Below are 26,307 nucleotides of genomic sequence, written 5' to 3'. Positions count from 1 at the left end.
AAAAGATCGAGTATGGCTGCTCCAACGTAAACGGGTTCATCCAACTTAAGCTTGGTTTTTCTGGGCTCGAAAGCTGCTAACTCTTCGTCAAAGATTGTCATGTACATGAAGGCATCCGATGAGACCAGTTTATCACGTCTTCGTGCTCCGTTAACGATTTCAATGTTAAGATAATGTCAAGAATCTCGCTGAAATATCTGCCATGAGAAACGATGACAGATTTCCATCTGAACCATTTAGCAATGCTTTTTTTCTTCCGGTGTGAAATTAATGTTAAAAGCAACACCCAGTTTGATAGCTATATGTGTCTGAAGCTCCTGAAGCTTGAACAGTTGTTGCAGGATTTGTTTCTGGACTCCTTGAACAAGCACTTTGGGATGATCATAAACAAATACTTTGTCAGCCCCTTTAAACGCTTTTTTTTCAGTTTGTCGCGGTGTGAGTGTTTCACGATGCAGGTCTATCTTAGGCAGTTTCTTAATTTCAGCTCGCCACCGTCTACTGATTACCTCTTCCTGAAGCTTTAGAACTTCTGCTTTCGATCATGGATACTCTGTGGTTTTAACAGTGGGTGCTTTGTACTCATCGCATAGTTGCTTGGCATAACTCTGCGGGGTGATAATATCTCGTTCAAGAAGGCATTTAAATTCATGGACAAGTTTAAGTCGGTGTGGTTGACCTTTCTTTAGAAGATCTCGCACTACTCCATCAAGTTCATACAGCGTGGCAGTAGATCTTGGATGACATGCTCGTCGCTGCGTGGTGCTGAAGTAGATCTCTTTTAATTTACTTCTAAGTTCATTCCGTAGAATGAAATCTGGGTTCACACTTTCCATCGTTGTATCAATGGTTCAGAGAAGTTTTTACTTTATATATGATATACAGTTTACAATATATCTCTAATTGCTTGTTATTTTTTGTCTTCCTTAATTGCTTGTTATTTTCGAATCAGAGATATAACTTTTATCTTAATAATAATATAACATAAGGGGAAAGTGTCATCCCGATGTCAATGGTTGTTTCAGAGTACCACGGAAAGATGTGACAATACCTGCAGAGGTGAGAACTATGCTCAGCATAACGCGATGATTAAGCGAGGAAGCTTAGGACCTCAGCAATGTCTGGGATCTGGAGCGGGTGTCCGTGAACGTTAACATATATGTCAGAACTGCAGTAGCAAAAACATCAGAGCAATCCAATATTATTTCGATAAAGTAAGAAAAAACCACAAGATTAAGAAAACTATACCAGTTATGGATAGATACATAGCAAACATTAAAGAGGCCGCAGCGAGCAACACCGTTGCCCAAAACAGAGTTTACCTACACCACAATGTGGCTACAACCGACGATGTTTCTAGTCACAATGTGGCCGACAATGCTTCTGTCTGAGGAGAAGCAAACAAACCCAACCAAAAAAAATTACAACTACAACACACCGACGTGTTCACACGGAGTGTGTTCACACTACTTGGATACACCGTGTATGAAATTAATGAGTTCTTCTCGAATCATGCAGGAGATTCTATGTTTCATCAGCAGATGTTTATCGTAGACGATGTTGATCGAACCATGGTCGTAGAGTTCATTTTGCTGCACCGCTGTAAGCAGTACGAGATTTGTTCCTATGCCAACCACTTTGGTGAATGTAAGTGTTACAGTGATTTCAATATGAAGATGATACAGGTTCACGATGGCTTCATTGAGATCTTTACGATTTTCAATGCCGACAAAGTAAGATATCGTGTGTGATCGACTTTGTCGTGGGAAACATCGTTTCCTGCAGTATGACTCTGAACAACAGAGTTGTCGTGGGAAACGTGGTCAACCTCGTTGAATGCAGTCATGTCTGTCTATGTTTTAAAACTGTGATACTTTTAAGAGTTTCTTAAGTATTATGTTCCAATACGAATGTTTCTGATAACCTGTCGTATGCAAAATTTAAACACGGCAAAATACTTATCGATGGCGTCTCTGAGTTGCTGCTGTGGTATATGGCGCACTGAAATGTGAGACAGTTTTTTCTCATCCTGCTTCTATCGTTCGCAAGCATGTTTTATGGACGACTTATGTTTCTCACGCTGTAAATATCTGCATAAATTTATGTGGTCTATTTGAGCACGTACTTTTCAGCATATGTCGCGTCCTGACGCGTATCATCAAACAGTAACTGGTAAATCTCTGTGGACACTCTGATAATTTCCGCCATGGTATGTTATATGATATCGTCCAAGATAAAAATCTGAAAATCTGAAAATAGCTTAAGCCTTGATCAGTAGGCTCCGCACTAAAAGCAGTTACTTTAAAGGCGATAGATTTTGTGTTTGAATTTCAGTAAGCTTGACCCGATAATAGTATTTTCATTATAAAGTACATCACAACTTCCATCCTGATTGATTCCGTTTAATCTCCACGTGAGAATGCGCTGTGTTCAAATGCTGCGTCCACGTACATGATTTTTTCACATAGAGACTGGCACTGGAACTTGTACCTGCATCCAAACATTAGAAGTGACACCCGCTGTAGCCCATTTGTTTCCAGTATCAGAAGCTACTAGATGATGTGAGAAAATCAGAGCTTGAAAACTCCGACGACACCGATACAACGACGTTTATGCGACGTTTATCCACGTATTTTTATACCCACTTCCGTGTCTATTTCAGGAGGATAATCTGTGATCATCAAACGTGCACCAGCTGAAAAAAACAACACTTTTCATGTGATAATATCTCCGCCTTTATTGAAATCATACTTTTTAACATTTCCATAACTGGCTGCGGTATCATCGCTAGAGGGAGTGACCTAGAGAAGACATCTAACCGTGTTACCCGACATAGATATCGCTCCAGTCATAGTGCCTCCTGTTGATGATAATTTCGTATTTCCAAACAAGTGTAACTGTGAATACGAGATTTCTTGAGTGTCGTCGGTGATAGGCCATGTCGTTAGGAGTCCGTATAATTTTTGTCTTTCCATAGACGTCATTCTCTACAAGCTAAATTTTGTGTTGTTGATATACACCAGCCAGTAGTAAATAGCATTGTTGACTCTAAGTCCTTCCACAGTTTGAATCACGATGGGAGTGTAATTTCCTCTGCAATCCATGGCTACAAATATCAGACAAAATCTATGATCACACTGCAATCCACGGCTGCGAATATCAGACAAAATCTCTCATCCCACTGCAATCCTTGGCTACAAATATCAAACAAAATCTCTCATCCCACTGCAATCCATGGCTGCGAATATCATACAAAATCTTTCATCCCACTGCAATCCATGGCTACAAATATCAAACAAAATCTCTCATCCCACTGCAATTCATGGCTGCAAATATCAAACAAAATCTCTGATTCCTCTGCAGTCCATTACTGCAAATATCAAAGTCTCTCATCCCACTGCAATCAATGGCTGCAAATGTCAAACAAAATTTCTCATCCCACTGCAATCCACGGCTGAAAATATCAAACAAAATCTCTGATCCCACTGCAATCCATTACCGCAAAAAACAAAGTCTCTCATCCCACTGCAATCCATGGCTGCAAATATCAGACAAAAATCTGATCCCACTGCAATTCATGGCTGCAAATATCAAACAAAATCTCTGATCCCACTGCAGTCCATTACTGCAAGTCTCAAAGTCTCTCATCCCACTGCGATCCATGGCTACAAATATCAAACAAAATCTCTCATCCCACTGCAATCCACGGCTGCAAATATCAAACAAAATCTCTCATCCCACTGCAATCCATGGCTGCAAATATCAAACAAAATCTCTGATCCCACTGCAGTCCATTACTGCAAATATCAAAGTCTCTCATCCCGCTGCAATCCATGGCTACAAATATCAAACAAAATCTCTCATCCCACTGCAATCCATGGCTGCAAATATCAAACAAAAAAATCTCTGATCCCACTGCAGTCCATTACTGCAAATATCAAAGTCTCTCATCCCACTGCAATCCATGGCTGCAAATATCAAACAAAATCCTTGCACTGTCACACATAAGAACGTATTCGTTGGACTGACTGATGCTGTTTATACTTACATTTTTTAAAACTGACCAATAGGAAAGTTCCTTATTACTTGTCTCATAATTAAAACAAAACAAACACAACTTAAACAGATAATCCTGGTGCCTAAATTGACTAAATGTGTGTAAAGCAATAATAACACAATACTTGCAACCGGTGACTTTATTTTAGATGGCAGTGAATATTATATAAATGATAAAAATACATAATTATACCTAATTAAAACATGACAAATATATAAAATTATAAATTTTGATTCTGCTACATGTACAAAATAAAATTACTCGGTTCGGCTAAAAAAGAAAATCTGTTAAAATTATGTTGAAATAAATGCAAAGTTTAGTTTGCTTGGGCAACGTAATTATGATGGATACATCGTTTTTGTTATGGTGTAGAATCAATTTTGTGAGGAATATTCACATGAATATAAAATGTTTGGAGTCATGTCACGTACGGAGCGTTGCAATAGAAAAAGGTGCAGATACGTTCTGGGTAATTTTTGTGGAGAAACAACACTGAAATGGCATAATTCTTTTGACAAAAGTGAAGAGGGTATAAAATTATGGTGACCTATCAGAATAGATGATGCCTGATATAAACGACTATAACCTCGTAATCTGATATCTCTTTCGACTTGTCGATGAGCGTCATCTTTGACGTGTTATTGTAAGAATACCATTTTCATCACTTATCAAATTTTAGGTTTCATGTGTATATATTATGGCATTCATAAAGCTAAAACGTTTATAATAAGACACGACAAGCAAGAAAAATATAACAACAAACTTGTGATATTGGTTTATACTTTCATTTTTAGTTTGTTTGTTATTTGAAAATAAATTAAAATACACTATAGTACTTACATATAAAACATAACATCGAAAGACAAAACATAGAGAGATTTTGTATTTTTGTTATCATATGACTTTATCAAAATAAAATGTTCTTTATGAGAGATTTAATAAGTTTTGAATTACAGGTATCTACGACATCCATCAACGTTGCTTTGTATTTTACATTTGGTAAATCCATTGCTGTAGTTACAAAACCGACACAATCTCTACTAATTTTTATTTATAATATTTAAAAACAAATTAAAACAAGTAACTATGGTGACTATAATCAATTCGTTCTTATGACTTTATGAACGACTGGTGTAGTAGGATATTTCCCCTCTGTAAAGAGTAAACAAAAAACATTTATTTCTATAACGTATATTTTCCTAATATAATTTTCCATAGAACTGGACACTTTTGACTCCCTAACCTTTTTCACATACATTTTACTATAAATTTTACGATATACAATCATCACAAGTTTTGTGACATAGGTTCAATTTTTTTTCTTGTATAATCAAAAAATAATAATACCGTCTATTTGAGTTACTTGCCAGTAATACCTAACTTGCCAGTAATACAAAATAACTAAATTATGCCACTGCGGGAAACAAATGTAATACTTTATCAGACGATGACACGATGCAACAAAAACAATATTTACCTCAAAAAAAATTATTGAAATGATACAATTGTAATAATGCAGACAATCCCTCATACATCTGTCCCGTATTCAACGTAAAACATTTTAAGTTATAACTTAACACAATATAAAAAGTTGTTTTGTATATTTATCAGGAACTTGGTGCTAGAATGTGAGAAAACTTTAGAACGATGAAAGTGAAATGGTCCATAAATGATTCCAGTACCAAAAATGTGCAGTTCTTTTTAATTACATTTCTGGTGTTGAAATAAAAGCAAAGACCAGTCTATACCATCCTAGCCTTGAAGACTGTTTTATATTTACTGGATGGAACAGTCGCGTTGCGAAGTCCGTACGTAAATACAAATCGAAATCATTCTTGATGCTCTTCATTACGATTGCGGTGATAACATTTGGACCGATTTTGAAACAAGCTATTTTTTTATTCAGAGTTTTTTTTGTTCTGTTCTTTTTAAAATTCGTTCATCTGTAAAAGCGCATTAAATTTAAAGTTAAGTACATTGTTTCGAATATAATGATACCGCCAAAATCAACTTTTGGAATCACTGAAAGTCAAGGAGTAATGTTGGTTATGAGCGTCAAGCAAAGACAATCGATAAAGCAATTAATGAACCAACTATGTAGTTAACTAACCTTCCCATAACTGATCGAGCGGAGTGGAGTCTGTCCATACAAAATTTGTAATTTAAAAATTCAGGTGTCAGTTCCCACGAACCTGATGAGTTTGACGCGTTTCAGAAAAAGAGCGAATCTTAATGCTCACGACTGTTTACACGCAATATGTAACTGTGTTAAAATAAGTTAATAGTCTAAACACCTAAATGTCGACACTAAAATATCAATATGAGAAAACATAATGTTGCTTCTTATTGCTTTCTTCACTTAGACTAGCATCCTTAATGTTGTGGCCACCTCATTGTCCAACAAAACTTCAAAGCCATTGACCTTTTTAGGGAAAATACGTTAACGCAGTTTCATCCCAAACAAAAACCAGATATTTATTGTTTGTGCATTTCTGACACATGCGATAACTTAAATGCACCGAAGAATATACATACCATCCTTGGAAATTGGAGATCACTCTCAGCGCAGTGTAGTTATTGACGTACGTTTGCGAAACATCTCTCCTCTCTCTCTCTCTCTCTCTCTCTCTCTCTCAAGTTGCCATTGTTCGGTAACGACTTAAGTCGGCATTTAAGTACTACACCGAAAGTGAAAAAGACTTAAGGGCGTAGGAAAATGTTGATAAAGCATTATTTCTCATAACAATCTAAAGAAGTCTAAAATCTTCAAAAACTACACGGAAGAGATGCTTTGACGGTTCCTTTGATGTCCTTCCGACAGAGTGGACACTTATACAAAGCCGGAGCACACTGACCACAGGTAATCATGTGTCCACAGGGAAGAAAAATCACACAGGCTATGAGCTCAAGGCAAATTATGCAAGTGCTCTCTTCCTTCAATCTTTCAGTTTCTCTTTGGATAATGTCCAGATTTTCTGCATGAGAAATATTTGTGTGATAAAAGAAGGCATCCAAAAAGATAATTTTTCATCATCGATAAAGTAGTTTTCCATTTTTTTTAAAATAAAATACGATTGTTGTTGCTGCTGATGCTGTTGTTATTCCCGATTATTATAGTTAATATATACGATAATGATATCTGGAATGCATGAATGTGGAATGAGTTCACATTAATCAACCTGATAAATTTATATCGCATTGCATCAGCATTTATGAGATGGTAACAATTACTCAACAAATATATAACTTCACAAATGGTTTACCCAAATGTTATTGGAACTGGTCATCCTCATCGACACCATCTTCTATTCTGTACAACTTAATTGATTAGCTATGTGACACAAAAATTTCTTTATCTCTTATTGCAAACTCGCTAATATCTGCTGCAGATAATATTGCATGAACTTTAATATATATATTTCACTAAAGTTACTATCTAAATCACTTTAACAGCCCGATGTAAACGAACATTAAACTTTTTTATCTCATGAATCAGTTGAATGTTACATCAGTTCTTTATGGCAAGACTAAAGGAAGGCTGTATGGATATATTTACCTATAGTTTCATGTTTTGGCACAGGTGCATTCTGGGTAGGTCTATCATCCTTCGCCTTAATCCTTTCCATTTCCTCTTCGATATGCGAAACTATTTCCATAAGATCCCGTGCTTTTACGTTATTGAAGTCTAAGGGCTCTGAAATGAAAGAAAAATATTGTTTTCTACTTTGATGTGTATATGAGTGAAAGACAGTGAAATTGCCGTAACGATAGCAGATGACAAGCAGTATGTGAGAATGATAATGTGTGAAATTGCTTCAGCAACAACAGATGACAAAGAGTGTGTGAGAAAAATACTGTTTGGAATTGCCGCAGCAACACCAGACGACGAGTAGTATGTGAGAGAGATAATGAGTGAAATTGCCGTAACGAGACCAGATGACAAACAATATGCGAGAAAGATATTGTGTGGAACTTCCACGACAACGCCAGCTGGCGGTCAGTGTGTGAGAAAGATCCTGTACAATTTTTCCTCTGTCTCAATTATTCTCTACAGATTTTACACTTCGCACTTCATTTTAAAACCTAAAGCAGTTTATTATAATTGCCTTTTCTTCTTTACAGATCTAAGAATACTACATTTTCAAAACACAGCTGGATCACATAGATTTTCATTGTACATATACTAGTAAAAATATTTTCTATTGACATTTATGGTTCAAACGAACGATATGAACATATACGCAAATATCGAAATGCTAATTAAAAGATTTTGTTTTGTTTTGTTTTGTCTTGATGGCACATTTAACCCCTTGTTGGCTGTATTATGCCGAGGATGAGCTAAGTGCGTTTCTCAACGGTACACCGAGTATGCCGAGGATGTGGGAGCTAAGTGCGTTTCTCAACGGTACACCGAGGCAGCTGACCGGACTGGCCTGGGGTAATCCGAAGATACATATAAAATTAGGGTTTTCATTCGGTCCTTAAATCTCTGTTCAGATACACGCATTCTCTGGAGTGTCCTTTTTCTAATAGTTCAAATATGTCACCCTAACAAAATAAAAGTTTCAAAATAATCAGACTGAGAAAACATGACATTGGTTATCACCATTTAAAAAAGGCACTGCATGTATGTATGTATGTATGTATGTATGTGTGTACCGTAGAAACTCGCATATAAACCAGATCGAACTGCGAACTGCATAGGCCCAAATCTACCCTCGCATAATTTGCAGTGTTATGTATACCTATATCGTGTGTATTATCATTCATGATTATAGTTATTAAGGGATATTTAGTTAATAATACTTAAATACTTAATGAATGAGTTTGTACTCTGAGAAGTTATCATTCTCGTAATTATAATGCGTAGATTAATTCATAAAGATGCAAGACTGAATCCAGGTAAACATCATATGATATGAATGAAGGTCATGGATTTTTAAAATGATAGGCTGGCCTTAAAATTATTTATTAGATAACGAAACCGACGTGACCCTGTTTACGGTTTAGATTATGAATGTGAGAAGCTGTCTATTGCGTATTAGTAATCTATATAATAGAATTATTACATAGAACTTGCATTCTTAATACACTAGTCTTGGAATTAGTTTAATGAGACAATTCATTTGTTTAATTGACTCATTCGTTGGAATTACATTTCTCGAAATATTTCATCTTGATTGGAATAACAGCTATACGGAATCACTGTGAATTCATTTCAATACATTTTAGGATTATATCATAGTTATTCTTCTGTACTGTTGATACATCAAGACATTACTGACTATCATTCGGAATACCTTTGGAACTCATTGAGACTACTCGAAACTTTTGGAATTGATCGAATATATAGGACTTTAGGATTTCAATCACCATACTGTAAGATTTGTTTTACTTTTGTACTTTGTATTTTGGGGAAATGAATAATATTTTCAAATTTACAAAACTTGTTGGTTTTAGCTCTTTTTTGTTACGTATTTTAAGACCATTTGTTTGTTAGGAGCAACCACTAGAAAAACAAACATTGACCCTGATTTGCGGCGCAGTTTGCGAAGGTAGATCAGAAACTATGTTGTTTTGCAATTAGACCTGACCTATAATTAGTATACGCGGGACTAACTTAAAAGAAAATTATCAAAAGTGAATACGTGTATGCTAACATATACTTTAATATACTTATACGGCCAAGAAACAAGATATGATGGCATCCACTCAATATGTGATGAGTATTACTGTGTTTCATCTTTATATAATCTACAGCCTGGTGGACGAGGTTTTCCTCTACTCCAAAATCTAATAATGCAGCAACAGCCAGACTTTCCATGGGGTCTTGATCTTTAGCTTCCGCTCTCTGGAAAGTTAATTAAGACTCCAGTCTGAGTAACAGGTATGTTATAATATGGTGCTACCAGTTTAAATAATTACGGAGTGAAAAGTAGGGTATCAAGAAAGTCAAACTAAAGGCTTTTATTTAACTGTCCAATAATTTTTATCAACGAGATAACGGTGACATAAAAAGTGAGGTGGTGTATCTAGCAAATGCCAACCAAGATTAATAAAGTTTAAAACTACGTATTTAATTCTAGTTACAAAGTAACAGTTTATCCGCGTATCTGCGTAATATATCGTTTAAATTAAAAATATTTTTTCAGGGTTTCTTTGAAGAATAAACGGTGGAGGTCCGCCTTTGGTCAATTACCTCCCTTGGTCAATTATCTCCCTTATTCCATGCTCTATGGTTAATTATGTTTTAAAAATCGAGAAAACCTACTGTAAAATAAACAAGTAAACCGATTTATTCTTCGATGCTTCATTTAATTAAAATGAAATCTTATATCTTTTGAATTTACAAAAGTAAATCACAGTAAATTTATGCTGAATTTACCAAAATAACTGGTCTTTACTCGATCCGAATTCTTGATTTAAGAACCTATTTCTCTTCGGACGGCTTTATCCGTATATTTCAAATTGTTGCTTTTTGTTATCATCATTTTATACACTCCTGCTACAAATAGCTGTCAATATGGAAGCGTTACGACTGAAATTTCAATATTTTTAAAATAAAGTATACGTCGTTGCTGAATGCTACGTTTTCCAACTTGTCTCGTACAAATATAAAATTTATTTTTAAAAAATACATTACAGTAATTTTTTATTTCATGTTAGGTTAATCAGTTATGTAATATCATGTATTGTCTTGTGAAGATACACTAGAGCCGAGTTCTTTCAGGCTTTGCTTTAGTACGATGAAACATATATTTATGTTGGGAAGATCATGAAATCTGAAGTCTGGGGAAGTGAACTCATATCTATGTTTGTAGTGAGGGTAGGCTAATTCTGGACTGCAGATTCCCTTTGAGAGGTTGCCCAAAGGTATCGTAAGCATTATCTCACCTATAAACATTATGAGTTCTGTCTCATCTTCACAGGTAAGAAACATTAGTTGTTTTTTTTTTATTCATATACTGTAGCACAATATTTTGGTGTTTGAGGGTACTGTCATTTATTTAAATGCTCTCTTTCCAAAAAAATTTAATTATTTTTTATTTAAAGTAAAATGTAGCCATTGTGTCAACTTTTATGAGAAACATTAGTTTTGTCTTTCTTCATATACTTTGATGTTTGATGGTACTGAGTAATTTATTTAAATTTTTATGAGAAATATAGCAATTGTGTCAACTTTTATGAGAAATATAGCGATTGTGTCAACTTTTATAAGAAATTCATATTATTTGTATTTTTAATATTGAATTTAATGCCGTAAATGTTTTAGCTGCTAACTGCGTGCTCGTTGATAATTTATTTTAAAAAATAAATTGCTTCAAAGTTACAGACCTTAATGTTTCGGCATTAAAGTCTAACATTCAAAATTGTGTATCCCATACAAAATGAACAGGGGATTGCTTAGAAAATATGGCTTCTTACTGAAAGTTAGGTATATTTTGTCTATGTTTAGCTAATTGGATATATGATCATTTACAGCTTGTTTTAAAAGACAGACATTATCGAATTATACATGAAGGTTGCCAGGCCTAATTTGGCATAGTAGTTTTATGTGTAATTTTTTGTGTCTAGAATGTATAATCTCATGATTCATATTAAATAAAAGTGTTGTAATATTTAATAAAGCACGACCTCGTGTGCAGACATTGGGAGTTCTGCCTTTTTCATAGATGTAGTTCCAGCTGGTTATTTCAATCACCCCAGTAATGTAATACCGATTGCCTATCATAATGGAGTGACACTTCAATAGTCACTGTGACGTAAAGGATGACATAATGCTCTCTCTTCATTCGATCCGACGGTATCTCCGCGAAGAAATTTGTAAGGTGCAATGGTGAACTTACCTTTATGATCAACGGGTAACCAATCCAAATTCCCTGTCATAATCGGTTTGGAAAAAGAGTTTCTTTCATAATAGATGGAAACAGGCAGTAACAAGGTGTATCAGCTCTAATTATAGTAACCATGTGCTTTATGTATGTAGCACCATGATCCCGCTCACGTCATGAAATGTTAACATCGCGTGGCAGCCAATCACCTCTTGTCTTGTGCTATTAAATCTATTATATTATTAATCCTTCAGAGTGCTTGTATGTGACTTATTTAAATGTAGGGCAACAATATTTAGAACAACTTCATAATGATATATGTATCCAAGAATGCCTTAAAGATTTTGTTGGTACAAAGTCGTGTGGAAATTGGACATATGTAGAAAGTGTATTTAATATTTGTTATTTTAGGGACAGCAAGCGAACGTTACTTAAAGGTGTGGATACGTACATCTGTGGTCCTTGAACTATCTGATGAAATTCCTCCTTTCTCTCTGGCCTGAACCTCGTTGATGAACACGGCCCCCTTGTTGAGGGCAATGTGGGGACAGCTTGGATACCACACGGCATGTTCAGTCCATGGCTCATCACCAGGTTTCTAGTAACGAAGACCACCGCCACAGTAGTAACACTTTACATTATCGCCAACCCCTATAGATATCATAAAATTTCGTGACAACAAATATAGATATCGTCCACCCTTATATCATAAAATTTCGTGACAACAAATATACATATCGCCGACCCCTATAGATATCATAAAATTTCGTGACAACAAATATACATATCGCCGACCCCTATATCATAAGATTTCGTGACAACAAATATACATATCACCGACCCCTATAGATATCATAAAATTTGGTGACAACAAATATACATATCGCCGACCCTTATAGATATCATAAAATTTCGTGACAGCAAATATACATATCGCCGACCCGTATATCATAAGATTACGTGACAACAAATATACATATAGCCGACCCCTATAGATATCATAAAATTTCGTGACAACAAATATACACATCGCCGACCCCTATATCATAAGATTACGTGACAACAAATATACATATCACCGACCCCTATAGATATCATAAAATTTCGTGACAACAAATATACATATCGCCGACCCCTATATCATAAGATTACGTGACAACAAATATGCATATCACGACCCTATAGAGATCATAAAATTTCGTGACAACAAATATACATATCGCCGACCCCTATAGATATCATACGATATCATGACAACAAATATACATATCACCGACCCCTATAGATATCATAAGATTTCATGACAACAAATATACATATCACCGACCCCTATAGATATCATACGATATCATGACAATAAATATACATATCACCGACCCCTATAGATATCATCAGATTTCATGACAACACATATACATGTCACCGAGCCCTATAGATATCATAAGATTTCATGACAACAAATGTACATATCACCGATCCCTATACGATTTCATGACAATAAATATACATATCACCGACCCCTAGAGATAACATAAGATTTCATGACAACAAATATACATATCACCGAGCCCTATAGAAATCATACGATTTCATGACAACAAATATACATATCACCGACCCCTATAGATATAATACGATTTCATGACAACAAATATACGTATCACCGAGCCCTATAGATATCATACGATATCATGACAACAAATATACATATCGCTTCTCGTACATGAAATACTAGCAATAAATGGGGACTGTTTGCAAACGTAAAATAAACAACAATGAATATTCTTTTCGATTCTTCATTAAACAATTACAAGTCCTCCTTTACAACTGGCGTAAAGAAAAAATACATGAATATCAAGACCACTTTATGGACGACGCCATGCGATCAAAAAAATTGTCAAAGTCAAGATTTTAAAACAATAATATATTAACGTGATCTTCATCATTTTTTATTTGATGTCAAAAGAGCCCATAGAAATATTTGTTAACTTTCAACATTTGATGCATTTGTTTTGGATCCACGTGAATCACAGAGCAAAGGATGATAAAACACAATAAATAATTTTGTTGAGGCCTAGGCTTTATTCCTTACGTTCTTGCCCTCACCCTATCTGATTAGAATCTGATTTCCGCGTTTCGATGGCATACCTTTAATCATGCAACTTTAAAGTACATCTGGAGAAAATGTATCGGTTGTCCTGCGCATCCTCTCCCGATTTCCCAGATCCGCCCCAGATTTATATTTTAGAAATTCCAGGTAGACATGGTTGCGTGAAATATATTTATGTAATGACACCAGTATAATCAGACAGATCAGATCGATAAAATTCATGCCAATCGGGAATATAGCAGAGAATACTAAGAACTTCATTACTGTATCCTGTTAAGTTAAAAGTTCCACTATGTTTTGAACCTAAATCGGGTTAAATAACGATGATTCAAACAGGAACGTGTTAGATTATGGATCACGATGGTTTTACGAGCACTAACCAAGGCCTCCAATTCATGTGACAGTGACCAATTAGTAAACCAAAACAAGAAAAGAATAATGTAGGACTTTGTTTCACAAAGATGTAATTGGAATATATACCTTTTCCCATAAAAGTTCCTAATTAAGTTTCGAAATGTCGTCACGTGTAAATATTCATGATGCAAAGACAAATATAGCCATACCAATCCCTTTGGCAGATTCAGTTAAATATTACTTTGGATTAGATTCAACGTGACGCTTACCAGTACTGACGAATTTTAGATCTCTAATTTAGAAAGACAACATTAAGTGAGTCTGTGCAATGGTAAATATAAACATAAGTATTAATAGAAACAAACCTCTAGAGATACAAATCAGCCTTCGAAAATGAAAACTTCTTTACACACACTAAGACATACGGAAATCATGAGCCTATTGCTGAAAACCTTTATTAATTTACCTGTATAAAAGAACCCAGCTTCAGCAAGCTGCTCTGGTTGAACTGGAACATATTTTGGCCATTTTGTGAACGATTCTTTTCTTTTTGAAAGCACGGCATATTGAGGAAATTTTGGCTTGGCTAAATGAATTCCAAGTTGATCTGGCTGCGCCGCCATATTATTTATTTGGGTACTTCCCAAGGACATGCATGAAAACAGCTGACCTAAAAAAAGTACATACACATCCACTTTGAATCTATCGATACGAATATATCAATATCAGTATATATTAACATGTATAATATATTCATATCAGGTACTTATAATAATATGTATAATTTATCACCACTCACAAACTAAGTAACAGAATGAAACTAAACCAAAACGTTTTGAAAAACTTAAAATATAATTTAATTATCAAAGTAATCAATGAAAATGGGCGAGGGACTTACTGTATTAAGGAGTGAATCCAAAATAACCCTGAAACAGATCTAAGAAAGTCCAAAGAATGAAAAGTTCCGTATTAATTTCTATTTAAAAAAATCAGAAGTCTACTGGTCCACCAGGAATTGTGACGCAGTCAAGTTGGAGTTGTCCAGAACTCCTTTTAGAATAATTCACAATAGTTCCAGTATAATATTATGGTCCAAATAAAGACCACTTTCTATATCCACTGAACAGTGTAAACAAATGTTTTTCCTCTCAGATACTAAGTACAACATAAGACATGTCTACAGACTTACAGCAGGAATACGAGAAATGAGGACGACTCCAAAGTAGGAATGACTCTGATTGTTCAGTTCTCCCCTTATATACGCCTTCCATTACGATTATGTGGTCCAAGGTTGGCATTGCTGGGATGGGAGTGGGAGATAAGCGACCCACTCCTCCAGAAATGTCCCATACGGCTTGAGTCTCTAATCCCCTCTGTCAATTAAAATCCAGATCCTGACCTTCGCGAGTGGCTTACCTTCGATGTCCGGCAAACCATGTTTCGACTAACAGTAGAAGAGGTGAAGGCGGGTCACTGGCACCTTAAAACCAGTCGCTTAGATGGGATTCATAAACCTTGGATGGTAGCTCATCTAGGAGAAGGAAAACTCCGATTCCAAACCTCCGCTGCCTTGCGGCTATACACACTCACGGGAAAGGCTAAGGGAGTAATCCCCGACAAAAAATTCGGAGACCAAGTCCCTATGTCGGTCTGACATTGATTTCAACATCATTCCGGCAAATCCTGCGACGCCGTTGCTACCAAGCTGTATCGACATTCGTCGTTCCCTTGGGTCCACCAGCTGCGTAGAGAGGGAGGATCTGCTGTATGGGCAACAGCTGATTCTCCATACCACCCTGCTCAGGCATCGTAACTCCACTGGAGAGGACACTACAGCGTCGTCGTAAGGTGTCGGCACAACACGGGAAGTAGCAGTTTACCGGTTCTAAATCAAAGCTCGGTAGGCGTAGAGCTTGGTGCCAGGGGTTGCTTTTAGCGGTGGGAGAGATCACCATGTCTCAATGGACAGATTCTGTCCGCAGCCCCAAGTCAGTAAGGTGCCGCATGACATGGTCTGCATGCTTCACTGGGCACGTGGAACTTAGAGAACCATCTCGACAAGTGGGCTACAAACTCCGCGCCAGGCAAGACTCAAAGAAGAAATAAGAAGACTTCAGCTCTTTGTTTTGCAAGCTGGAACATCAGGACCATGTTTTCTTTATTCACCGCTGACCTTCAGCAGATCAGTAACGCACAGAAGACTGCCGTCATTGACACCAGCATCCAGACATCTGCCGACACCGGGGATGCAAGAGGCATGTATGATGGTATCAAGAAGGCGACAGGCCCCCCACCTCCAAGACCGCCCCCCTCCCCCCCAGTCTAAGAAGGGCGAAGTCATCACAGACCAGGGGAAACAGCTGCAGTGATGGGTCAAGCACTATCTCCAGCTGTATGCAACCCAAAATATCGTCACCGACACCGTCCTGGACGCCATCCCAGACATACCATTCATGGAGGAACTAGACACACCTCCCACCCTGGAAGAGTTTGGAAAAGCCATCAATTGCCTCGCCTGCGGGAAGGCTCCTAAAAGCGACAGCGTTCCGCCTGAAGTCCCCAAGAGCGGAAAATCAGCACTGCTCCAGCCCCTGCACATGCTCCTCTGCCTCTGCTGGGAACAAGCACACATACCCCAGGGCATGCGTGACGCTAATATCGTCACTTTGTACAAGAACAAAGGAGACCGTAGCGACTGCTATAACTACCGGGGCATCTCCCTCCTCAGAATCGCCGGAAAGGCTTTCGCCCGTATCGCCTTGGCACGCTTTCAGACCCTAGACTTCCTCATCTACCCAGAGTCCCAATGTGGCTTCCGAGCTGGCAGGTCAACTGTAGACATGATTTTCTCACTACGCCAGTTGCAGGAGAAGTGTCGCGAGCAGCAGATGCCCTTCTACATCGCCTTCATAAACGCGACGAAGGTGTTTGACCTGGTAAGTCTAAACGGACTCTTCATGCTCCTGAAGAAGATCGGCTATCCCCACGACTGCTGGCTGTCGTCACGTCGTTTCACGATAACATGCACAGCACAGTGTGCTTCAATGGCGCAACATCGGAGGCCTTCCCAGTTGTCAGCGGAGTCAAGCAAGGCTGCGTCCTGATTGACCATCAGTTTGAAGAAAATGAACGTCATGGCGCAGGACTCAGACTCCTCTGCCTCCATCAAAATCGATGGGTACAACTTGGAAGTTGTTGAAAACTTCACATACCTCGGGTTCACCATCTCCAGCTCACTCTCCATTGATTCTGGTGTGAACGGCAGGATTGCCATGACATCAGCACTGATGACAAGACTGAACCAGAGGATCTGGACAAACCCCAACCTCACTGTGAAGACCAAACTGCGCGTCTACCAGGCCTGCGTGCTCAGCACACTCCACTACAGCAGCGAGACATGGGCCCATGAGAGGAAACTCAACAACTTCTGCACATCCAGTGGCAGGACAAAGTACCCAACACAGAGGTTCTGGAACCAGGCCGCAGTCCCAAGGACCTGCTATACGGGGAGCTAGCAGAAGGCGCACGACCGACTGGACGGCCACGTCTGTGTTGCAAATATGTCTGCAAGAAGGACATGAAGATGGTCAACATCAATGTCAACGACTGGGAGAGATGTATTAACGACCGTTCAACCTGGCGCATAGCTGTCAGACAGTGAGTTCAAAAAGCCAAGGAAGACAGGAACATAAAGCACGCTGAAAGAGAGACAGGAAGAAGGCGAAACAACTTACTCTGGAGCTACACCATCGTCTCCCGTAGACGGATGGATGCCAAGAGTGATTACGATTATATTTCACAGCATACCCCACAAGACGGATCATGCTACTCAATTTATCTCGAACTTGCCTATTAAAGGGTGTAGCCCAACAATGGGAATCTACTGAATTCTTCTAGAACCGTCCAAATCCCATCAGCCAATGAGAAATTTGCCAAAAGTCGTCACTGAATCTTGTTATTTAGATTATTATTAGTAATTGTCCTACTTAACCTTCTATTTATAAATCCTGTGTAATTTTACGCTCTTAACAGACCCTGTCACTTAGGCAAACTCTAAGATAATTTGTACAATTTACAGCCATGAATAAAAATTACAAAAATGAGACGACTGTTCAACCTCGTGCCTAGCTGTCAGACAGGGCGTTCAAAACGCCGTGGTAGACATGAACATAAAGCACGCTGAAAGAGGGCCAGGACCAAGGCGAAACAACAACTTACTCTGGAGCTACACCATCGTCTCACGTAAAATACCCCTGCCCCATTCCAAATCTATTCATTAATGCCCCCCCACCCCCAATTATAGGAGTTAGCATTTTTACATGATTTATGAACCAATAAATGCTAGTAAAAGCTCCACCCACCCGCGAAAAAGTGTTGTTGATGTAGATCTTAGATAATTTAAAGGGTAATTCCCTCTAAATTCTAATCGTGGTTGGACAAATGTTGCAAATAAAAGCACATTAACGCAAAAGCAACATTCGATGGGAAATGTGATTACTTGCATTTTTATGCAAGAAATGTATTTTCATGAATTAAAAAGATCACTGAAATTGAACGTTTACAAAATTAAATAGCTATATTGACAATTCTACAGGGCTTGGAGACATTTGTCTGACAAATCAATACTATGAAATCTGCAAAACTCAGTTTTTGCGTGTGTAAGTAATTATAAGAAAAAAACAAAGATTCATCCTTTACCACTTGTATGAAATAGGATTCATGATTTATTTGCATCGATTTAAAGTTGATGGCAGGTCTCCGCATGCAGCTGGTAGGAAGGTATTCGTTCCAGTTCTAAGGTTTCTGGGGCCAATATTTTAATCCGTTCAATACACGTGATCATAAAGCCATTCGTGTGTGATTAAGATATACATATGAATCAGAAAGTGAATAAAGTTTATACATCTGTATGACGAGGGTAGATATTTTATCTTTTTTTTTTTTGAATTATACATATTTTTTATTGTTCATTTATAGCCACCATCTCTTGGCTGGGTGAAAAAATTGTCAAAACCATTAATCAGTGATATGAAATAGTCTGCATACAAAACGTCCATTAAATAAACTCCTCTCAAGGAACCCTGGAAAATCTGCAAGAGATTTGAGGCATTACTCTCATGAAAATAAAGCTAAGGAGCCATATTCTATACCTCAAATGAGATAAATATGTTATACATAGTGCTGTCCTTAAGCGGATTTGTACCAACTTGATGTCCTAAGTGGGATTATATAATGGGTGCCTTTCTGTAGATATCAAGCTGCCATATGTACTAAGTGGGATTATATAAAGGGTGCCTTTCTGTATATCTCAAGCTACCATGACTATGGTTTGGTTTGGTTTTTGCCGGTTCAATGCTATATTTCAGCTCATGCTAGGCTATACAGTGTAGCCAGTATAGCTGGTGGAGGAAGAACCCCAGAAGATCTCGAGAAGAACCAACGACCTGCGGTAATCTAATGGTAACCTTTCTTGACGAGCCAGCGAAACTCATTTCTTTATATTCAAATATTCAAACTTTGGTGAATGGACCCGTAAGCGACAACGAAGGGGGTATATATATATATATATATATATATATATATATATATATATATATATATATATATATATATATTACTAATCTTAACAGTTGTTTTTAAAATAATGTATAGCTGATAAGACTATTGATGATGATGATGATGATGATGATGATGATGATGATGATGACAACGACGATAATACCCTCGTAGAAATTACTAACTACTAGTACTACTACTGGGACTTCTAAACAGGACTTTAAGAGTTATTAACATCAACTTAAAGTGCATAATGAAAGGGGATCGATTTGAGTAAATGTCAACAAGAACCTTTCGCTGAACACAAGTCTGTGTTTTGTAATCTTCGTGACACTGAGCTGTTCACAAAGTACCCCTGTTCATAGCGACCCACCTTGAAGGTCATTGAAAGCCCGATTGTCAACGAAATGAAAGTGTTGTCACCTCCTAGCACGAACTCTGTCAGCTGTCAAAACTTCACATATCCATCTCAACATATTTTACAATTCTCAGCAGAACTACAAAAATCGTCACTAAAGGATGTATTTCAATTGGGGCATTGAGGATTTACCACATGAAACTTATGTAAAAATAGGAAATGATTAAGTAAAACCCTGCACGCTATTACCAAACCGCAGGCCTTCGTATCTGTGGTGAAGTCATCGCGTAATACTATTGTCAGACCTTCTTTTGTGGGTTTCTTTGTTTATAACATGTGACGCGGCACAACTATTTGATTGGTTTACAAGAGAAAGAATACTCAGAAAGCTGATCGGATTGACCATACGTCAGAACTTATATAACCACTCCTACTCATTAGCATGTCATTTCTACGAACCTAATTATTTCTTTAGCATATTTTACCACTTTATTGATGAGTCTTTTTTAGTCGATATTGAAAGTTACACTCAGACTGGGGAAAATAAAGTTATTAAAACTGAAATTTAAATATGGCAGATAGCGCAAAATGTATGTGTCTAACCATTAGGGTAGCACGTTAAATATTCAGAAAAGCCAAGTACAATATATGCAGTTACGTAACAGATCGGACCATGGATAAGAGTGGCTAGCAACCCAAAGGAATTTTGAACAAACAGCGGTTGGCAAACAGCCGGTGGTAGATAGGCGGGGTTTGGCGATTCGTCATTTCGACAGCGATTTATTTGATTATCATTAAGCAAAGACCTAGCTACCGCCCGATTGTCTGAATTCCTGCTGTCTGGATTTAGAATCCTGGATATATTTTACCTGTATATTTATATTGCTTGAAAAGCTCCATATGTTGGCCCACGTTCTGAGAATTGGCATCAGATACTTCGAACTGTGAGTGCCAAGCGCATACAAATTTTCTCTATCTGGATGGCATGTGATTGAAATATTGTGTTTAAGGTGTAATGGCACAAGATTGAAATATTGTGTTTAAGGTGTAATGGCACAAGATTGAAATGAACGCTTACTTCTATACATTCGATAATAGGTTAGAGTATCTACAATATTCAATATACACACAAACTCCTTTGTCCAACCTCTGTTACACTTTTCATGCATATGAAATATTTATACTCACAAAATATTTACGAAAACAATGCGTTGAATAGCTTTAAATGTTTCGTGGCATGAGTACAAACTTGCATTCTATGATTTACCTGTTTTGTCCACAGTTTTCTTATTTCTCCCTTCCAACGGATTTGGTCTAAGCGTATATAAGATGAAGTGTAATTGGTTATATTATAATATCCGATTAAATGAAGTGTGAACTGTATTCGGTTCCGAATTTGAACCCAGCCAACAGCTCATAGGGGGTACTCATCAGTTATTTTGTACTTTTGAGAGAGTGACGTATGTACGATGAAGCTGTTTGCATTTCAAACATGCACAGTGCATAAAACGTTGGCATACCTCTATGCTGCTTTAATGTAATGTGGCTGACATTTCTTAGGATATTGTACTTTTGGAAATTGTACATAATCTAAGCACACTGCTAACTAAAATGACTGCTCCCTTGTGCTAAAAAAAATCAGCCTGAATTAGTCTAAAGTACACTGTTCGTAGTAGCTATTTAAATAGGGAAAATGAATTTTGCCAGACTAGACAATACCAGCTTCTGAAAGTACAATGAATGAAAAACCAAATATATAAAATGTAACAAAAAGTTATCGGCTCTTTTTATACAATTTACCTCTGAAGTTCAAAATGTAAAAATGACCAAGTGGAGCTAGCACTTTTTTGAAAGGTGCACATCTGGAGTAAGGTTAAGCTGTATACACTAAAACCCATATTACACCCATCAATCATACACAAAAATAGAGGGAATTGCAGGTTCTTTGAACTATATTTAACATATTAAAAAAAATTAAATAGCCAGTAAAACCAGTGAGGAAAGCCGGGCAAATTCTTTTCCGTTTAAATTCTAACCCCTTTTTCTTGGGAGGTGGGGGGAATATAAAACTGTAGAGCGCCATCTTAAGGGCGCGTCTTCCCTTCAATGGTTTCCTCTATGCATTCCTTTCCTCGTCCCGTCACTACACGCTTGAAGTAGTAAGATGAATTCAGCATGGTCGCGGGTTGTAAAAAAAAATAAATCATCCGCCGCACTGAACCCGTGACCAGTTTTTGTGAGTTTGGTTGATAGTTCCACTACAACAGTTGAGGATGATCCGGAGCCATACGTACGTACGTACATACATACATACATACATACATACATTCATACATACATGCATGCATACATACATGGATGATGTTATTCAGATAACGTTAGATAATTAAAGTAGACACATACACACATTTTCTGGACCTTGCTGTGTACCGTTAGACCAATACCACTAATTAAGCGCAATGTAATATTAGCTAATGCCACTATTTCGTGATATTTTCCTCAAGATGGATATCAACTAACAGAGATTATGTTTTAAAGTATATAATCACACACAAGGTTACCCGTATGTTGCAGAATACACTTACCGTTGCTGGCCTATGTATGTCAATGAGCTACTGGAGTTTCCATGACAACGTATCCTCCTACAACTCACAGTGATGTTTTATATCTATACAGTCCACATGCGAAAGAGTTCTTAATATCTGCAAACATGAATACATTGATTCCATTTCAGAAAAAACTTCGAATAATGTACGATGCTGAATACAGGCATGAGCCTCTATGACAAAGATTTTCCCCACTCCACGAATTTTAATAATGGAATTATTCTAATCAGTAAAGCAAACGACAAGCCATGCAGTTACTGCAGCATGAATAATCGATAAGCATCTCTTGTTGAAACTGGTATTTACAATGAGATTGTTTCAATTGTTTCAATTGTTTCAGCTGGTTTCGCTTGGTGTTCAATGGTATAACAACATACGCAAGTTACATTGGACCGAAGCAAATTTTAATAAAATGGCGTAATGTACCTTGCTCATGAATTCAACACCACAGCAGACGTTGATCTGATGGTATGATTCAAACCAGTTTCGTCACGAATCTGGCACGCCAATCGATCATTCTTTGTGTAAATACTAGACTGACATTCGAAAGTCATCACAACGAAACAAATTAAAAGAATTAAGTGTTTGGAACTATTCTGTTAAACTCCAAAATCGGATAGCAAATCGTTAGGCAGCAGAGGCATTTATTTGTCTCGAGGGTGCTACACGTAAATCTGTTCTACCTTCCTGTGCATACATTCTGAGTGATAACCGTCGGGTCAATCGTCTCCGAGCAATTGCCGTTGCCATGCGACCGTAAAGTTTCGAAGAAGGGGTATCTGGAGACTTTCTGAAGATAAATAGCAAATATCTGTCACGATTCCGAAGAAATGGGTCATGTCTGCTTTGTAGCTTTTTAGATATGAAATCAATTTTGAAAGAAGTTCTTTATGAAACAAAATACAAATAAGGTTCATTTTGACCAGTACTGACAACAAGGACATTTTAACATTATAGCTGAATTTATATGATTATCTTAAATGGGTCAAATCAGCAATCAATAGAATGTAGAATCTACAAGTACTCCATACCAGAATCCTTGTCGTACAGATTACTCTCTCTCTCTCTCTCTCTCTCTCTCTCTCTCTCTCTCTCTCTCTCTCTGTATTATTTTATGTCCGTTCTACTATAGTGATATATTATTTTTTATTACAACTCCCTGCGTTACAAATGAAGAGTTTATTCTATAGGATCTTTAACAATTGTTGAACATCAGAATCGAATTTATTTCAAAAAAGATTGAGCAACACACAGATTTCAAACTGAATGTGTGTTTGTTACAGCTGCAAGACATTTTATAACAATTTGCTGACATTACTGTGGTTCCATCAAGCCCATTATATCATTAGGTTTCTACTACGAACTTACACAGCATACTCAATAAGTGTAGGTAGTCGATTCCTTACTAAATATCATACTGTATGTTTTACGAAGAAGAAAAAAATCTCCCACTGGTCATCATGTGCTGCATGGTCACACTACATATTAACTTTCATGAAAACATTCAAATTTCAGAATAGTTCGCATTCACTGCTAGAACTAGGCAATCAATGAAGTTATAGAATAAAGATTTCATTCATTGTTTCAAACGTCTTACATATATCATCTATTAAGAAACAGTAAATTAAAATTTATATAGAAAGGTTATATGTCCTCAGTGAAACAGTTGTCAAAATAGATGCATTGCCTTTAGTTAGTTAGACACTTGCGACTAGACTCAAAAGTCCCATTTCGCGCATTAGCAATTGGACGGTGAAATATACTATAAGATTTGTTTACAATCAGTATACCTGAAAATTTCTCAAATATTATTTATCCATCCTTACTCTTCCTAGAGACAATGCAGCCATTTATAGAATAAGCTGGAATCATGCAATCCACGGGATTTAACGATTTTTGGGGGGAGGGTTTAAAAAATTTCAAACAGATTCCCTATCACCCAAATGTCAATATTTTCTCGATTAGGAATTAAATATTTGCAATTTAGGTGAGCTATGGCTTAGAGTCAAGTATCAATTAAGCAATCAAAACTTTACTATGTCTTACATTTCCGAATAAGAAATGAGTTATAACTAATATATCGTGGTCGGTGGGACCATTATTCTTCTTTATATTTTGGTCAAGTTCTCCGATGTGTCTAAATAACGACAGCGGATAATAACTGACTCCAGTGCAGTGACTGCTTTGCTATGGTGGCGCTATACAGTTTCGCATTTTGCATTGGTTATGATTTTAAAGAAAAAGAATGTCCCCGGCTTTCCTCACTTGTTATACTGGCTATTTAAAAAAGACCTTGTATATCTTAGGTATAATGCAAAGAACCTTTAATTCCCTTTATTTTGGTGTATGATTGATGGGTGTACTATGGGTTATAGAGTATACAGCTTGGCCTTACTCCAAATGTGCACCTTTCAAAAAAGTGCTAGCTCTACTTGGTCATTTTCACTTCCTGAACTTCAGAGGTAAATTGTATAAAAAAGAGCCAATAACTTTTTTTTACATTTTATATATTTGGTAATTCATTCATTGCACTTTCAGAAGCTGGTATTGTCTAGTCTGGCGAAATTCATTTTCCCTATTTTAATAGCTGCTATGTATAGTGTACTTTAGACTAATTCAGACTGATTTTTTTAACACAAGGGAGCAGTCATTTTAGTTAGCAGTGTGCTTAAATCATGTAAAATTTCCAAAAGTACAATATCCAAAAGAAATATCATCCACATTACATTAATGTAGCATAGAGGTATGCCAACATTCTCTCCACTGTGCATGTTTTAAATGCGAACTACTTCACCTTACATACGTCACTCTTTCAAAAGTACATATTATCTGGTGAGCGCCACCTATAATCCCTACAGACTGCTTTACTATAATCCCTACAGACTGGTTTACTATAATCCCTACAGATTGTTTTACGGCATTACAACATGTTTAGACTAACCTAAGGCCTTTCAACATAAAATGTCAAAAAGTCATCTCACACAAAATTACAAAACTGTTACTTCGTCATTAGAATCTCATGGAGCATGGGTTTTTTCCTATAGGTATTTTCCTATCTTGTACTGGAAATAGCTTTAATTTTCCATGGACATTATTCTCTTGGTAAATGTATAATATTCTTACTTGTTATTAGGACTCAACAGCTGCTTTTAATGATATGCTACCAATTATTGTGATGCCCTCTTTCTTGCCACTGTCGTGTTTTTTCCTAAATCGTTGGGTGGAGATTTGAGAAAATATAGTTATCTGCATGAGGAGTATCCTTCTTGTATCCCATCCTAAGGTCCTTGGGAAGGTGGGGCGGGAAAGAATATCAAATTAAAAAGCTTTCAATTTACAGGGCCATGTTCAAAAACCAGATGTTTTATATGCAGCCTGAACAAGGACACATCACATATCATTTAGCGGATATTTTCCGTGGACATCAGATATAG

The 26,307-nt window shown here is 37.0% G+C and overlaps 1 pseudogene across 1 annotated transcript in view; it reads right to left on the bottom strand.

Annotated features, from left to right (window-relative positions):
- Positions 1-4,187: 4,187 nt before the first annotated feature.
- Positions 4,188-26,307, bottom strand: part of LOC149801192 (putative inhibitor of apoptosis) — a 41,761-nt pseudogene continuing 19,641 nt past the window's right edge. Inside the window, exons 2-6 of the transcript XR_016420589.1 lie at positions 14,820-15,023; positions 12,341-12,540; positions 9,791-9,908; positions 7,614-7,751; positions 4,188-7,032 (exon numbers count right to left, since the gene is read on the bottom strand). The product of XR_016420589.1 is annotated as a putative inhibitor of apoptosis (transcript). The remainder of the gene's footprint in view (positions 7,033-7,613; positions 7,752-9,790; positions 9,909-12,340; positions 12,541-14,819; positions 15,024-26,307) is intronic.

This window comes from Sinohyriopsis cumingii, chromosome 4, assembly GCF_028554795.1.
Source record: "Sinohyriopsis cumingii isolate HCF-2022 chromosome 4, ASM2855479v2, whole genome shotgun sequence".
Lineage (NCBI taxonomy): Eukaryota > Metazoa > Mollusca > Bivalvia > Unionida > Unionidae > Sinohyriopsis > Sinohyriopsis cumingii.
Note: the sequence above shows the minus strand (reverse complement) of the source record. Positions and strands in the feature narration are given on the sequence as shown.